This window comes from Hippocampus comes, unplaced genomic scaffold, assembly GCF_001891065.2.
Source record: "Hippocampus comes isolate QL1 unplaced genomic scaffold, H_comes_QL1_v1.1 scaffold82, whole genome shotgun sequence".
NCBI classification, from domain to species: Eukaryota; Metazoa; Chordata; class Actinopteri; order Syngnathiformes; family Syngnathidae; genus Hippocampus; species Hippocampus comes.
Window position 1 is genome coordinate 2,215,804 of NW_017805135.1, and position 11,322 is coordinate 2,227,125.

The 11,322-nt window shown below is 40.0% G+C and overlaps 1 pseudogene; it reads right to left on the reverse strand.

Moving 5' to 3' along the window:
• Nucleotides 1-9,663: 9,663 nt before the first annotated feature.
• On the reverse strand, nt 9,664-10,859 carry LOC109513872 (profilin-2 pseudogene; annotated as a pseudogene).
• Between the last annotated feature and the right edge of the window lie 463 nt (nt 10,860-11,322).

The window sequence follows — 11,322 nt, forward strand, 5'->3', positions numbered from 1 at the left end:
AGGCAGTATGTTGTTCGGGGGGGACTCTAATTTGTTTGTAATATTGTTTACAGTCACTGTAAATGATATTTTTTTGTGAAATACTTCCTAAAGCAAGGGCTGTAATTTTCACTTGTATTTTATTTTTTAAAATTAAAGGACACTTGTCCGGAAGAGTCTAAACCTGAATATATTAATTTTTTCTGGTTTCCTGCAACCCGTGTGACAAGCAAAAACTATTCTTAATTTAAAAACGGTTTATTTCATCAACTGGTTGCATGAAATAAAATCATTTGGATCTAGATACATAAAAACTTAACTTAAAAAAAAATCTCAATCCAGGTGATTCTATTGTGTGCAGCCACTTGAGAAAATAAAATGAAATAAAATCAAAATAAATCGGCTATTCCCCTTTGGTGTGATATTGACATCATTGAAATACTGCAGACCGACTGGCGACCTAGACACATTTTTGTCTGCACGCAAAACACAAAGTACTTGAAAGGAAGTACTATACAGCAAAACAAATGAATGATACAGTATGTTAATAAGCTACAGTAGAGGCATGTCCATCATATAAGCCGGTGGAGTAATGTCAAAGTTACCCTTGTTTAAATCAGTGGTGGGAGGAACCAGTCCAATCCAACTAAAATGTACACAATGTTTGAAATTTGTCATCGATACATATTATTTTTGGATTGTTGACGGTTATAAAAGTTATTCACAATACAATATGCACTTTTACATCCAAATTGTTTTATGTCTCCTATCATTGGAACGAAATATATCAAATACGTGTCACAAAACTCAGGCAAATCGGAATTAAATCAGAATTGGGCACTTAGACCGGCAGTGTAAACACAGCTTTCGACTTGGTGTCAGTTTAAAGCTTGGGCGAGAGATTGACAGTTTATTTTAAACAAACAAGTCGTCGTGTTCGACTAGGGCTTGTCGTGTTTACTCTCAATGGGCGCTCGCAGGGTTGAGCCAGTTGGGAAGTTGGTGAGGAGAGAGCTGGGGGTGGGGGTCGGTGGTGGGGGGGGGGGCAGCAGCATGCTTGAACTGTAATTGATAATGTAAAGGCAGATGGGGGTCTCCGGGGAGATGGAAAGAATCCAAGCAGATGGCCAAATTGATGCTTATTTATGTGGAGCTCGGCCGTCCGCTCCACATGCTATGATGGATCATTATAGGGCCGTGTGCGTAAAGCCCAATATGCTTTTAAACGAGGGGACGGCCGACAAGCAAATGTCGCCGTATTTCAATGTCGTTCTGAGGCTGAGGGCGAGCAACCTGTGCTCCGATGAATCAAATTAAAAGACCTCACACCCGGTCCTCGTGCTTCATCTGCATTCGCCACAAATGCATGGAGTCCCGACGTCTCAGATTCACAACAATTACAATCCGACCAGAACATATCCCACTGCCAAATTTGTCTGAATTGTTGGTATTTGAATGGCGGTCATGAACGATGTCTGTATATCAGACAAGTGATTTTATTTATTTATTTATTTTTGTGGGTGACACAATTGTAGAAAAGACGGAAAATCATCACAAAAGATGTCAAACAACAGAACATTCTGTATCAACACCTTAGCCATACCAAAAGCACAAAGTTTGCTTTTCCTTTGTCTAATTGTGGCTTTTTTTTTGTTTTACTCTTCTGATGAGATGATTTTTTTTCCCCCGGCAAGACCACATGCAAGACATCACAGATGACATCACAAAACATGTCACGCAAGAATTTAACATATCTTAGCCATAACGTATACATCCAAAAGTTCATCCTTTTTGTTTTTTCTTCAGGTTTTTTGTGCTTTTGCGACACTCATTCAAAAAAACGGTCAACTAATTGTGTCAACAAATTGCAAAGACCTCCATCATACAGACAGCAAAATTACTCTGATTTATCTTTCCGTGTGGCTTTGTTTCAACTGTTTTGCCCAAATAAATAAAAATTAAAATATTGGAATGACGTCATGCAAAGCGTCAGAATGTCCAGCACACATCGAATGACTTTGGGGACACTTATTCCATACCACAAAATGTGTATTTTTTGAATTATGATTAACTCACAAAAGCAAATTGAAGATATTTTCTCATGGTAGCAACAAAATATGTGTTAAGGCAAGAGTTTCCTCTTTGAATAAATGTTTGTACAACTGTAACTTTTCCCCTCAAAATATGTTTTGTTCTTGACATGATTTCCATTATGTTAGTTCAAACTAAAATGCCGTTTTTGTGCTCAAGTTAAAGTTCAAGTCAAAAATTTAATTTTTATGATTTATTTTTTTTTTTTTTTGCCGTGATTAACTTGTTGACACTCTTGACGGTTTACATTCATTTTGAAAAGCCAACAACCCGTTAAATGACAGGTAAGAATCAAGTGTTGTTTTAGGAGAGTTTCATCACCAAGGAAACATGTACAGTACTCCAAACTGAACGGCAAAAATGGACAAAAATAGAATTCCTAAATAAAGAGTTAGACAAGACAAGGACAGTGCAGTTGGTCAGTGTTTATCGCGCTTTGATGACACCCATTCATTTTCTTCGATTAGCTATTGAGGGCCGACACAGACGGATTGGTTAATATGGTCGAGGCCAATTTAATCGCACCCGCCCCACCCGGTTGCTGGGTTAACTCCATTAACGTCACCTCGGAGCGGCCATTTCATATTTACAAAGACTCTTTCATCTCACCATGTTGTAATTGCTCCCCTAATGTGAGCTGGATGCACTGATGGCGAGGGCCATACATCGGACTGAAATTACACCACACACACACTCAGTCGTCATCTCATAAAAGACGCTTCAATACTAACCAGCTTTGCACTGAGCCGCGTTGTATCTTGAAGCAGCTGCTCCCAATTATTTGTTCAAATGCTGCCCATTTTGGTAAAAAAAAAAAGCCACTGTAAGCATCACAGCAGGGATCTGTTATAAACAATGCCAATTTAAGATGTGAATGACATTTAAAAACACATTTTTCATCTGTTTCCATCCTACAATATTTTATTTCACCTTTTGACAATCAGCTAAAACCAAGAAGTACCAGAGTACATAAAGTAAAGCTCCGATAAGCTCGATCAGGGATGGTCACATTAAATTATGGAAGAGGCCACAATTTTTCATCAGTGCTATTTGGGGGCCACACACTGTCTAACTTGTCAGGTGGAAAAAAATGCAATTTTAAATATGGTCAAAATGTCTGCATACCTGCTCTTAATTTATTTTATTTTTATATAATTTATATAATTTATATAAACCTACTCACACTGTAGAAGGCAGATTAAGACCAGCTGCAAGCGCAACTAAGCCATGGCTGCCAACTAGTGATGAATGGTGATATTACAACTTAAAACAACACAGTGGAAACCCATTATCCGCGGGGGGTAGAATAGGGAAAGGAAAAAAAATTGTGTATAATTGACACCCAGTTAAATGCACTGGATTTTATTTATTTCTTAAATCCCCTAAATTCTTCCAAAAAAAATGCCACGAAATGAGCACACATTTTCCATGAAATGAATGGGTGTGTAGGGCGTTATGGGGCCGGGGTTCTGCCTAAAAATTATAAATAAATAAATAGAAACCATTTGAACGAATGAAAAACACTTGTAGGCCATGAACACAACACAATAAAAAGAAAAACTGTGGTAACTGAGCATGCCTTCTTGTGCTAACATTCTTATGCCACAGTGCGCACATATGCATTGCATCTCAATTCAAAAAGTAGAATAAATTCATTCTCAATTTTCAAGTAAGGAAAAAAAAAAAACAAACCAGCCACCATGTGTACAATGATGTTGAATGCTGAATGAGGCATTTATGTGGATGAAGAAAAACAAGAGCGTAAATGTGTCATTAAACGAGGAATGTGCAACACCTCCCGGGCCTCCCATATTTCACATTCCACACTAACACCAGTTAATATTAATATTTGCTTTTCATTTTAGGCAGCAGGGCAACTCAGCACTAGTCAAGAGGTGGCCAATGGGACCTTTACACCAGATGCTATGCTTGATAAATAAACTGTAAAAAGGCAAGTTTACTGAAGCAACACTGTGCTCTTTACTTCTTTTTCCACCCAAACATTAAATCCAAAATAAATTGGCAGATGTTCTGCACATTGGAAATGTTGTCCCACATTGTCATATTTATGAATTGAATAAATGACATCCACTACAGGATCAAAGACAACAAAATTGCGTTCCACCAACTGCTCTACCATAGCACGTCTACCAAATTCACAAATTTGCTTCACTAGACTTGCTTCGGCACGAAAATGACAATCTACTTTCTTTTACCAAACTATCAGGTGCGTAAGGAGCGTGGCAGTGTTACAGTGTTATAGTAAGACATGGATAATTCGTGCAACCAATATAGTAGCTGGAGCTAAAGTTAGCTTGTTTACAGTGCCAATGCTAGCATGGCTAACATTGCACTGCTGAACTGGATTTGCCTTCTCTGTCTGACTGGATATGATCACGTAGGAACATTCACTGATGGTTCTTGGAAAGCAACAGCTTTTCTTCTCATATGACAACTTTCGCATAATAACACGACTCTAATTTACAAGTTCTTTCCGCAAAAAAAGAACTCCTTTTTTCCTCACAATAATAAAACTGCCTTGTAAATGCATTCCTTTTTTTTCCCTTGTAATGTCATGGCTATCCTTGTCACTTTACTTCAACGAAATTTATGGCCACTTACAAGGAAAGCACAATTTGCTCTGAGTTAAGATGAATTCCGTGTTGAGTGGTTGTGTACATGCTAACTTAATGTATGATGAGTTCCTAGTATAAGCATACTGTTTAACAGCAGTCTTGGAAAAGGAAATAAACCACTTTTGCGGGGAGAATAAAGAGTAATCACGGCACAAAACATACGCAGGTTGGAAAATGTAGTGCTATGGTCGCAGAGGGTGCTCATGAAACAATAAAAAGGTAATTTGAGAGCTCGAAGGACGCAGCGGTTGCTCCGAGCATTCCAGCGTCGTTATCGGGCCATTTTGCGTCAATCAGAAATCCTTTCTAATCTTATGTAAAGTGAAATCCCAGCCAAGCATGTATTTTGCACATGAAACAAATAGGGAGGAAAAAATAAGGTCACGATTCCGAGCAGCACTTCAAACAATGTTTGAAAATTCGGCTTTAAGTGTTGTCAGTTGTCTGCACTCGATTTGGCTAATAACTGGCTCGCAAAGAAACCCACCAATCTGGAAGCAATTTAGCACAATCCCACCGCCTTTTCTTTTTCCTCTTGACAAAAGTTATTTTAACTATTGACCTTTCCGGGAGTTGAAGGGCATTTCGGGATGCCACTGTCACTCGCAAACGGAACTTTTTAATTCTGTGCGTCAGCATTGTTGTTTTAGGCCCGACTCCTGTTTTTGGCTGTTCGACTACTTTAAACCGTTTTAGCACGTTATTTCCGCGCGGCTTTTTATGTTGTGTGGCATTCGTTGTCCAAAACATTATGAGTGGTGCAGTCTCCAAAATCTTGAGGGGCGCTGAATTGGTGTACTGGTTGTGGAAAAAAACTGTTGTCATTTAGGTCTTATGGATAGATGCCTCTTGGTGCTCTGTGACATCCACATCGCCTCTTCCTTTTACACTGCTGCACCCTTGTGGTATTTTCACATATTATCAACCATATGAACCTCCATGTGATCATCTGCGAGGGAACTCCAAATGCAAGTGTTGATCATGGAATCTTTCAGTGTTTGAAACAAGTATGCATTTATTTCTAAGTGAGTCATTAGCATTACCGCTACACAGACCTACACACAACGCGAACGACTTCCAATTTTATAGCAAACTCTTTGAAAAGCATGAATTTTTGAGCTCTCCGAATGGTTTACTGTAAATTATGAAAGAATGATAAGTTTTTAAACGGTTTTGATAAAAAAATAAAAAATAAAAAAAAAGTTGAATGGATTCTGTGGGTAGACAGCTAGTATTCTACCAGAAATCATCAATTTATTAGTTTTGATATCTGCAAAACAGTGCAGCTGTCAAATTTCTCACATAAACATGAGCACCACTCACTTAGATTTTTTTTCTTGCAATACTACTGCTTTATCCTTACAATAAAAACTGATTCTCATAGATCAAACTTTATCCTTTCCAAATTTGAAAAAAAAATGGAGGGACAAAATATAAAATGAACACCAACTTTGTCATCAAATTTGTTGGAAATACCACCGGCTCTATTTGGAGTCATGCTACCAAAAAGAAAAAAAGACAAAACAGAAAAAAATGTATTCGTTACAGAGCTTGGCGTCCTTCGGTCCACACTCTTCTTTTCATTCCCCCTCTCTTCAAAGCAATCACACGCATTAACTCCAGGGGGCTGGAAGGGAAAGCATCCCATTAATATTTCACCTGGTTCCAGGCCTGTTTGTGCCATACATCAATGCCCCACCTCTCCTTTTGCAGCCATACATTACAAGTATTTTCAAAATACTTCATTGTCAGCTCGTGGCAGCCTCATTACTTATTAAGATAAGAGAGAAGATGCACCTCGGCAGTTCTCAGCTCCTCTCGCTACTGTTTTCACCTCCACCTCGGCTGGGCTAAAAATAAGTCTGGTGTTGAGTTTAGTCGAGTTAAAAAGTTGGGGAGACTCCTGGTGCTGATCAGTGTTTGATCAACACTCCACAGTGTGACCTTGTAAATTAAGGCTGATTTGAATGATATCCACTCGCCAAACACGTCATTAGGGACACCTGCACAGTCTCTTGGGAATCAGTAGACAGTATGAGCCGGATGTAATGTGTTCGGTAAACAAGCAGCCATTAGCCACGGTTGCTATCCTGGCCGCATGAATTTTTGGGGGCGGATGGAGACCCCCCCCCCCCACACAGATCGTTTTGTAGATAAGATAAGAAAACCTTTATTTGTTTCACAATGGAGAAATTCCCAATTTACAGCAGCAAAATAATGAAAGGGAGAAGTAGAACAACAAAAAGTATATAAATAAATATAAATTATAAAATATAAATATAAGCATATTAAAAATGGGTGAGTCCAGGTTTTCAGGTCTGTCTATTCAATTAAAAATAAAAAAAAACATCCGTTTGACAGTGAGTTTTATACTGACAGTTTTAACAAAATATAAAAATTGCAAACCTTGGTGAGACTGCTCCTTCATTTTGGATTAAGTGTCGCAAAAGCCAAAGAAAAAAAACAAAACAAATCACGCACGATGAACACACCCATGTTTTCTGTGCAATACTGAGAAGTTTCAAGGCAGATGAATCCAGAGAATTCTGTTTGAAATCCAAATTGTAGGAAGGCCATTTCAACTTTTGCATTAATCACCCATTTACTGTAAACCACAATTTCCATTTCTACAGAGCATGCATGGCTGCAGAGGCCTCCAAAAAAATGTAATCATGTAATAACAGTAATTATGGCCCTGTCACATTTCGACACGACAATTAGCCAGCAAGCCGAAGAGCTGAACTTATAATACGTATAGTAAATGCAATTCAAACATCATCAGCGTGATTAATTACAGCCAAGCTTTGCCAACCATCACGTCAAAATGTCAAAATGGTGAGTGTTGCACGTTACCATGGCAACCAGCATATTATATTTGCCCGTGTTCATATTGGTAATGGAAGCAATGTTTAATAACAGAAAGCCACACACGATCTAGTACAGTATTTTGTTTAATCCTGAAAGGAATATTTTTAGGATTATTACAGGACATAGAGAAGCCAAAAGGGCGATTTGGGGACACATAGTTTTGTGGCATGGTGGCGTCGTTAAAACGTCCATCACAGTTCAAGAGTGCAGCTCCTTAATAGTTCTCATTAGTGTAGGTTTTGGACCTGTTGAAGGTTATTTCAAGACATTATAATTTTGTTTTCATTTTTCCAGCAGGTGTATCATCATTTCCCGTAATGTTCGCTGACTCAAAAAAAAAAAAGAAAAAAAAAAAAGGGCCCAACTCGTTTCCTGAAGTAGGTTTCGTACAGTTTTGTCCTTTAGAAATATATAAGAAACTAAGTCCAGCATTTCTGCAAACAGTGGTCTTCGGTATTTATTTACTCAAGTGAAGATGGGAGGAGGCGTCATTGGGGAGGGGGGACCATTAATTGTATTTTTTGAGTTACATTGTTAATTGCAAATTAGAACACAAATGAGGCACCGTCTCATAGCTGCCCAAAATTTTAACAATGGCAGACACACCACGACATTGGGGAGCGGAGTCTACGCGAATGGACACTGAAGACGACACTTTGACAAAAATCATCTAAAATGCTTTGCACAGAAGTAATTTTGGACATGAATTCGGTCTCCAGGAAGAGAAACTGCTTACCTGCTGTTTTAGTTAACACAGTTCAAATGGACTCAGACACAATGACTCAATGTCTGCCTGGTGTTAGTCTTGGTTGCGTGGGTACGTTTCATACAAGTTATTGTGTCACCTGTTTTCTGAAGCTGAGCCGTGATTGGTCGTTACCTGCGCCTTGAGCAAATGTCATTTTCAATTGACAGCCAGTGGCAAAATGGCCACCCTCTGAGATGGACAAACAAAAAACGGGTGGACTTTACTGCTTAACTCATATTCCACAAACGCAATATTAATCAGAATGCCGTGTTTAGACGAGTGGGCCTGCAAAGAACATATTATTGCTGAGAAAATGTTGGTGTTGACCTCCCCTTTGAAGTTTTAGTGTTAGGGATAAGTGGTTTCTGAAAATGTATGGAAGAATGCTTGCTGACATATTCTTAAAAAAGTTTACCACAGCAAAAAAACTCCTTTATAAAGACAAAGCATGTGATATCACATCTACCAAAAGTAGACGACTGACTCAGCGAGGGGTGTATTTTTCAAAGTAGCCCGAAAGCGTAAATTTTTACATCTTTTAAAAGCTCACACGTGTCACTTGGGGGAGCTTCAAGGCCTACAAGTGTTCTTGTGTTGCGATGGGACATCATGAGTAATCTGTGCCAACTACAACTATTTGTCATCACAGCGCACATGACACAGTGTTCTGTGTTCAATGGTGATGAAGTGAGCTGCACATCAGCGCTCATCTATCATAAATCGCCCTCGGGAGGAAAGGCTCAGTACATAAGGTATTTGCCATCCGTGTACCATGCTAAGCTAACACACGTGTTACAGCTGAATTCACCTTGAACTGGTTGCCAGTCAATCGCAGGGCACACATCGACGAACATCCGTCCATGCTCATGATCACACCTCGTGGAAATTTTATAGTGTTCCATTAACCTGCCAGGCATTTTTTAGGGAATGTGAGAGGAAACCGGAGTTACTTTTTGGTCTAGTTTGGTATGGATATTTTTCATTTTAAATAAAAAACGCAATTATTTACTTGGGTTGTCTTTTTGAGAGATATGTCTGATCAATTCTGAAAAAAATAAAAATAAAAATCTGAAATCCAACATAAGGGAAGCATTTTTTTCACAGCGCTAGATTGTAAATTGGTTCCAAACAGTCCAATTTCGCAATGAGACTCACTGCTTTATATTTGGATGGATGTTTGGACTTGGCACTCAGCCCAGTGGGCTTTGAAAGAAGGCAATCACCTCCCCTGTTGTTAAACACGAGCCGCTGTATGTTTCTCCTCATTTTTAGCGGATTCGTACCAACAACGCACAAGCTTGTGCTGCACTTGGCCTTATTTGAAAAACTGGACACTTCAGGTAGTTTGAAAGCAGTGATATCTATTGTCCAACAAAATGGCAGCCGTTAGCAAACGAGGTACATTACAGAAGCTGCCAAAAGAAAAACAGTAATAAATACCCAATCTGTTAACTGCGGAATGTCCATTGCTTTTTGATGTGTATAGAACAAGAGCAACATTCTGTTTCATGATTGTTAAACCGCATCTAAGTACAATACCTAGACAGGGTGACATGCATGCGCAGAACTGAGAGGGCATCCGGCAAAAAGGGCTTTTTCTGGTACGGTGTGAAGGGCAGGAAAGTCAACAGATACGCACGCAGTCGCTCCTCCAGTAGGCCGTTGTTGGGAAAGGTGGAAGATGTGATTAGCTACTTTTTTAAAACTGTTCCCATCCAAAAAAAATGCACTGGCTGCGATCTAAGCGCTTACACACAACGGGACTTGTGTCAATGGGACATGGAAGAAAAATGTTCAATTGTTTGACTTCCATGTTGTTTGTCTTCGTTCGCTGACTTCCTTTGTCCTCAGCTTATCTTGGCTATGGAACAACTAAAAAGGTTAAGACGGTTTGCGCAGGAATGAGGAGAGGAACTGTCAACACGGACAGGAAGCGGTTGACAGATAGCTGGGTAGAAAAGGGCCGCTTTAGTATCCAGACCTCCTTAGGTAGTCCGCCATCCCATACGCTTGCTTGTTAAGCACCCCTCCGTGGGTACTTGCCTTCCCCATGACCAAAACTAACACTTTGTCAGTTCTGGCTACAGAAATGTTGTACGTGGGCCCTCCATCTTGATTCTTGGTCCGGAAGTCCATTGTCCAGTCACCATCGACATTGAGGCTGTCTCTGAGTACAGAGCATTTTTTATTGCCTAAGGTCAGCCCCTGGGTGAAGAAAGAGTCCCGTTCCTTTGCCACCATCACGTCGATTTCAGCGGGCGTGATGTTGGCAAACGTGCCGCCGCTTAATGACGCCCAGACATATTTGGCGTCACCATAGCCAACAATGGCTGCATCCTGGCAGGTGCCTTCTGCCATCAGGCTCTCCACATAACTTTGCCAGGACATTTTTTTATTTTCTGACGACGGGTCCAAGATCCCAAAAAGTTGACAGATGCTACTCGAAATTGTAATCGTCAAGTATCCAGGTTTCTTGTCAGCTCACCAACCAAGAGAATCCACTGCAGCCAGACAAGGTGTCGTTCTGACAAGATCACTCCACGAACAATTGCTTTTAAATGCCTTGATGCATGTCAGGATTTGTGTCATATTGTGTGACATCACCCAGCTATGAGCTCACGTGGCATCACAGGGCTGTATGCTGTCATCGTGTTGCTTACTTACCAGCATCGAAAGCCACGATTTTGCACCTAGTCTTACAGTTCAGCCTGCACAATTACGCTTCATGAGGTAAACCCTAGTGGAGCTTCTGGAGATGTTGAGCAATGCTATAGGCTGACATTAGCCAGAAATATCTCTCTACATCATAATCCGACGCATCTTTCAAACAGTACCTTAACACAGAAGCTACAATTATTTTTTTACGTGCACAAACAGACCGCAACATATCACCGCTATATCTGAACCGTAGTGTTAATGGGGCCGAGAGAGTTTCACGTGGATGTACCTGCGCTCGAGTTCCCACGACAGCCCTTGGGGCGGCGCATCCATCTATGTCTT